The sequence below is a fragment of the Lepus europaeus genome, chromosome 5, assembly GCF_033115175.1.
Source record: "Lepus europaeus isolate LE1 chromosome 5, mLepTim1.pri, whole genome shotgun sequence".
NCBI classification, from domain to species: Eukaryota; Metazoa; Chordata; class Mammalia; order Lagomorpha; family Leporidae; genus Lepus; species Lepus europaeus.
Window position 1 is genome coordinate 33,153,853 of NC_084831.1, and position 6,409 is coordinate 33,160,261.

Here is a 6,409-nt window from a genome sequence, read left to right on the forward strand (position 1 = left end):
CAGGCGCCAGGCAGTCAACTCTGTGCCTTCCTGCGCAGGGCCTGGCTTCTTCCCAGCCTGCCTGCTCCTCCCTGGCTCTCCTGGAACCAGGAAGGCTGCATTGCCGGGCTGGGAGCCAGGAGGGATAGCAGATGCCGACCTGGGCCACTGGGGCATGGCCAGTCCCTTCTATGGCCAAGGAAGCTAGATTCAGAGAAGTTAAGGGGCTCCTTGGAGTCACACAGGATTTGAATGCAAGTTCACCTGGCTCTACAGATGGGTTTTTCCGAGCTCGGGAGACCAGCTGCCTTGGGGCTGAGCCACTTTGGCCAATTCCCCAAGTGAAGCCGAGCCCACAACGTGTGGACTCCCACCAGCAGAACCTGGCTCCTCTAGGGCGCTGTCCAGGCCGGCTGCCCCTTCACCCCGGGGGAGCCGAGATTCTCACCCAGGGCTCCACCCCAGCAGCCTCCCTGTTCTGCCTGTGCAAAGCGGCCTGGGGTTTCCGGACGCAGGTGTTTGGAGAGCGCTTCCCCGTAGCTGGGAGGAGGCATGGGTGTGGACCCCTGGCTGAGATAAGCCCCGCCAGGCGAGACCACGCTCACACCCACACCCTCTCTCCCTCAGTGCCCACCCTGGCTTGTTGCTGGGTGCATTGCAGGCAGCAGCTGCACCACCTCCTGGCCACCTGTGCTCTCCAGGATTGTCCTGGACACCCACTAGGCTGCCTGTGACCTTGACCAAGGCCTGGATCCCCCCTGACTTGGGGGGGGGGGTTCAGCTACTGGGCATCCACAGCTCCTCCCCCTGCCACCCCAGCCACTGCCTCTCAGTGGAGGTTGGGACTCGCAGAGACCCAAACTAGGATGGAAGGGCACAGAGTCTGAGTTGATCCCAGGAAGCCTCAGGGCATGTGGGAAGTGAGGCAGGGGAGGCAGCCAACCCAGGCAGGCTAGTGAGCAGCAGGTGGGCACCTGGGCTCAGCCCGTTCCGCACCTGCCGGAGACGGCGCAGGAAGGGCTCAGAGCTGCTGCTCTCCGAAGGAGGCGGCTGGGATATTTATCCACAGCCAGCCCCATTTCCCCATCCTGAGGGCTGCTCGGAGGACATGAACCTTGAACTCTGGCACTTTCATTAGCTCTGGGGCAGACACCTGCCAAGGGCACGTGGGTGGGCAGAAAGAGCCTGGGGGTGGCCCTGGCACCCAGCGGCGCAGATCTGGCTCTGGGGCTGACTCACCTTCTCTAAGGGTCAATTCCTACAAAACGAGGATGGAAGTACTGCTTGCTGCAGGTGCGCAGGTGCGCAGGTGCGAGGTGAGGCTTGCACGCGATAAGGCTCAGCGTGCCTGGGGCGGGGCTGTGCTGGAGGAGGTTGGTCCCCTCTCTGGGGCAAGGATCGGGCTGACTCACCTGGTCTGGGGCTCCCAACAAACCTGCTGTGTGTGCCAAACACTGCCATTCCCTGAACCCTCCCCCTCCCCCTGCTGCCCTCTTTATCGCCCGTATTGAAAATCAAACACTGACTGTTTTCTGAGCCACGTGAGGCAGGTCCGGGTAAGTAGGGGGAACCCAGGGATGCCATGAGCCTGTTCTTACCCTATGGAGTCCACAGTTCAGTTGGGAAGACAGACAAACGGGTGGCCAGGTGATGGCACAGCCATGGGCGTTGACTGGTCACTAGAAGCTTGTAAGGGGCAAGGAGGCTGTGCAGGAGAGAGGGGCACAGATGGAGATCCCTCTGGGGGCAGCAGGAGAGGGCAGGCGGGTGCCAGAGCTGGCCCAGAACCCCAGGTGTTACATACGAGGCAATGGCCTTGCCCAGTTGGTGTCAGGGTTTGCTGGTCCAGGCTCTGTACACTCTCCCGACTCCAACCCAAGCCAGAGTGGGTGGGGCTGCAGCTTGGAGCTGGGCAGCCTTGGAAACTGAGGCAGGGGCTCTCTGCTCTCTCTCTTCCTCCCGTTCTTGTCTTAATCCCTGTAAGCACCGATCCAACCCCGGTTATGTTATCTCAGGCCCCCGGGGGCTGGGGCTGGGGCTGGGAAGCCCTTCCCTTCATGCCTTTTGTTCAAACCCCATCTGAATTTTTCATCTATGATATAGTCATGTTTGTTTTTAAAATAAATAACATTTCTAATGACTTGCTAATTACTAAAATAATGAATCTACATGTAAATAAAACAAGATGTTGGGAGTTTCCACGGTGGTGGTGGTGTGTGCAGAAGGTAGAGATCCAGGCTCGGTGCGGCTGGGGGCTGGAGCACCCATGGCGCGGCCCGCCCTCGTATGCACGTGCTGGACCTTGTAGAGAGCCACAGGGGCAGCATTTCATGCACACCCCAAGCACATGTGCATGTGCACATGGTCAGGTGCACCAGCTGAGGAAGGCCCCTCCCCCTCAAGGCCCCAGGGCAGGTCGGAGAGGCTGAGGGCTGACACCCGCCCCGGAGGGACAGACCCCTGGCTGTCAGGACTGGGGGACACTGGAAAGGCTTCTGTCTTAGGGGGAAGGAAGTGGAACTCCGGGGATCCCCAGGTCCTTCCCCTTCTTCAGGCAGAGCCTAACCAGCTGAGTCTCTTTCACACATCAGGGTCTGGGGTGAGCCCCGCAACCTGTATCAGAGTCCTTGGGTTCGAGTCCCAGCCCCACTCCTGAGTTTCCAGCTAATGTGCACCTGGGAAGCAGCAGGTGATGGCTCAAGGAGACCCAGATGGAGTCCCAGGCTCCTGGCTTTGGCCTGGCCCAGCTGTGGCTGTTGGGGGCATTTGGAGAGTGAACCAGTAGATGGAAAATCATTCTCTAGCTCTGTCTCTCTGCCTTTCAAGCAAATAAAAAATAAGTGAATTTAAAAAATCACTTTCCCCTCCAGCTCCACCAACAACGAGAGTGGTAAATCCAGGGCCGCAGGGATTCGGGGAAATGGACACTCGGCTCAGCCGTGGCAGGTGGGGGGACATCCCGGCTCCGCCTGCCCTCTGACCCAGTGGCTCCCTCTCCTGTGTGGACAAAGATGCATGCACAGGTGTTGGCCACCTGACACCAGCAGCAGCTGGTCTACACTGTGGGCTACCTCGGGCCTGCTGGCTAAAACAGAGGTGGAGCGGATCCCTGTGCAATGAGTTGCAGCGAGGACCCCACTGTGGGGGAAAGCTGGCCACAGGAGAGGGAACCCCACATTTCCTTCTATGATCTCTTAAAAGTGAGATGCAAAATACATTCCTGAGCCCAGAGAGGCAGGCCTGGGCCCCACTTCCATTCTAAATGAAGTCACAACTTTTACTCATGCTCTGTATTACCTCTGTCATGAAAGAGAAAGCGGAGGCCCCGCAGAATGAGAGACATGTCCAAGGCCATGGTCAGGTAGCCGCACCCAAGGCCCCTCCCTCTGCTGCCTGGTGGCTGGGCTGTGGCTTCCGAGGTGCGGGGGCACTGGGGGGGGGGCCCAGGCTGGGGCTGATGATACTTAGTGAGAGCCACCCACCTGTGCCGAGATGGCACCACTCCACCACCCTGTGTGGTGATGTCTCTGTCCTGGAGCCCTTGGCTGCACCACCTCCGGGAATGCTGCCGGGGGGCCACCTTTGCAGAGTGCCTGCTGGGTGTCTTCCCTGGCTCAGCCTGCCAGATGCACTGAACTCCACTGCCCTACTCAGGCCACGGTTTCCGGAAGCGGACTTGTGGGGCAAGGCCCACCCCTGCTGCTCCCACCACCGCTGCTCACCAGGAGGAGACCAAGGTGGGTTGTTTCATCTCTCTGGGCCTCAGTCTTTGTCTATACGATGGCAGTGATAGTGATGGGGTGACTGGGGGCTAAAATCAAGTCCCTAGGGGTGTTGTGGGTTAAGCCACCACTTGAGATGCCAGCATCCCACATCCAAGTACCTGTCCAAGTCCTGGCTACTCTGCTTCTAATCCAGCTCACTGCTAAGGCACCTGGGAAGGCAATGGAGGATGGCCCAAGCACTTGGATCCCTGTCACCCACATGGGAGACCCAGATGGAGTTCCTGGCTCCCGCTTTGGCTTGGCCCAGACCTGGCTGGTGCAGTCCTTTGGCGAGTGAACCAGTAGATGAAAGATCTCTCTCTCTCTCTCTCTTATCTGTCTTCTCTGTCACTCTGCTTTTCAAATAAATAAATCCTAAATAATAATAATAATAATAATAATAAAATAATAATAATAAGTCCCTAGACCCAAAGTAGAAGCAACCCAAATGTTCACGAAGTCTGAATGCATAAGGAAAACGTGGCTCTCACTACAAGGGAATATCATCCAGTTGTTAAAAGGAACGAAACACATGCATGCTATAGCACAGATGGATCTGGAAAATACTTTACTAACTGAAAAAAGACACAAGGCCACATAGCGTGTAATTTGCTTACGTTTAATTTATGTGGAATGACTAGAGCAGGCAAATCTGTGGACAGAGAAGTAGATTAGTGCTTGCCTAGGCCTGGAGGAAGGGCAGGGGAACACAGGAAGTGACAGCTAACGGGCCAGGGGTTTATTTTTGGGGGTGGGGTGGAGATGTTCTGGCATTGGACTGTGCTGACAATTGTGTTGCATTACAAATGTACTAGAAGCCACTGAATTGTGGACTGTAAAAGAGAATTTTTTTTCCCAAAGAAATCTTTTGTTTAAGGAATACAGAATTCACAATTTGCTAAGTACAACTTTAGAAATACAGTGATTCTTCCCACCCTCCCACTCACTCTCCCACCCTCCTCCTCCTCCCTCTTCCACTCCCAGTCCTATTCTTTACTAATATTTATTTACAATTAACTTTAAATGCAGATGACCAACTCTGTACTAGGTAAAGTGTCCTTTACTTTGCACAAAAAACAAAAAAGCAAAAAAAAAAAAATTCCTCAACAGTTGAGACAAGGGCTGTACAAAGTCATTGCATCTCAAAGTTAATTTCACTTTTTTTGAGAAACTTAGTTAACTCGGAAGAAGCACCCAAGAATGATACATCTTTTGCAAGCACTTAGACATAAGTGTAACTTGTGAGACATAAGAATATCCTCCACTTAATACACTAGAGCGAAATAAATCTCTGAGAACAGTTTTTACTGTTAACTCTCATAATATGACTCTTCGAGGACAGAGGTCCTGCATGGGAAGTTAGTGCACAGTGACTCCAGCTGTGAATTTAACAATTAAGACTTAAAAGAGGGATTTTAAAGTGTGTGGGCTACATCTCAAAAAAGAATGCAGCGAAAATGAACTCAAAATGAATAGAAACAATTTCGTACAGTGTACCAGTGACGTATTGGTGTCATATGGAGGGAGAACAATTCTTTCCTCCACTCTCATGCTCTTACACGGGGACCTGCAAATTAAACTGACAAATTAGCAGCTGAGGCATCCCAATGTTACTGGATGTGAATAATTTGCCCCTGACGTGCACAGAAGCCTTCTCTGAACGCAGGGAAGACCAGAGCTTCTACCAGTCAGACCGCAGGGCTTTTAGCCCGGCAGAAGCTACTTATGGTGGAAGGTTTGTTTTGGCCCACAGTTTGCAGGTTCAGAGTCCAGGATCCAGTGGCTCCAGGAGTGTGGCGTCTGATAAGGGTGGCGGAGGAAGTCCATGGTGAGCTAGGGAGCAGGCAGAGGCAGGCAGAGAGCTCTGCTTTCATAACCAGCCCTGGGGGAGGGGGTGGAGAACTACCTTAGGCGGGCACGCCCCCTTGACCTAAGCACCTCCCATTAGGCCCCCTCCCAGACACCATAACTGGAGCAGGCCTCCACCCTTAATTCATCAACCATTACCAGGAATCTACTAACCAGGAACGGAAGACTTGGCTTAAATACCTGCTGGGGCTGGGGAGCCCATTCACCCCCAGAGCACCTTAACAAAGGGCAGTAAGCTGGCGGAGCCCCGACCCTCTGGGTGCCCACTTCCTGTTTCATGCTGAGCCTGCACTCTTCCCGGTAAAGGATCTGGCACCTGCAGCAGGTGAAACGGAGGCAAGGCAGGCTGGCGTTTAGGCAGGGAGGCGGGGCAGAGAGCGCTTCCCCCACGTGCTGCTTCCTATTGCCTTTAGCTCAAAACAGTCCTCAAGCCAAAGGGTGTGTGTGTGTGTGTCAGTCGTTCTGACTCCTTCAGGGAACACAGACAAGCTTAACTATCTTCCCGTGGGCTCCCCAGTGCATTACGGTGCCGCCTCGTCATGATGTATTACCGCATCACGAAGACAATCATGTTTTGGAAACCTTTTATAAGTAAGTAAAGTGCTCAGGATGACACGTGGCACTTCCTGAGGGTGCTTAGTGCTAGCTGTTATGGGCAAACCCCAGGACAAGTGCGCCAAGTCAAGCCTCATCCCCTTGTGGCCCGTGGGGACACTGAGGCTCAGAGCCCGGCAGGACTGTGGCCGCGCTGCCCTGCTGCTCTGTCCACCCCGTCTCCGTGACTCTCTGGTTGGAAG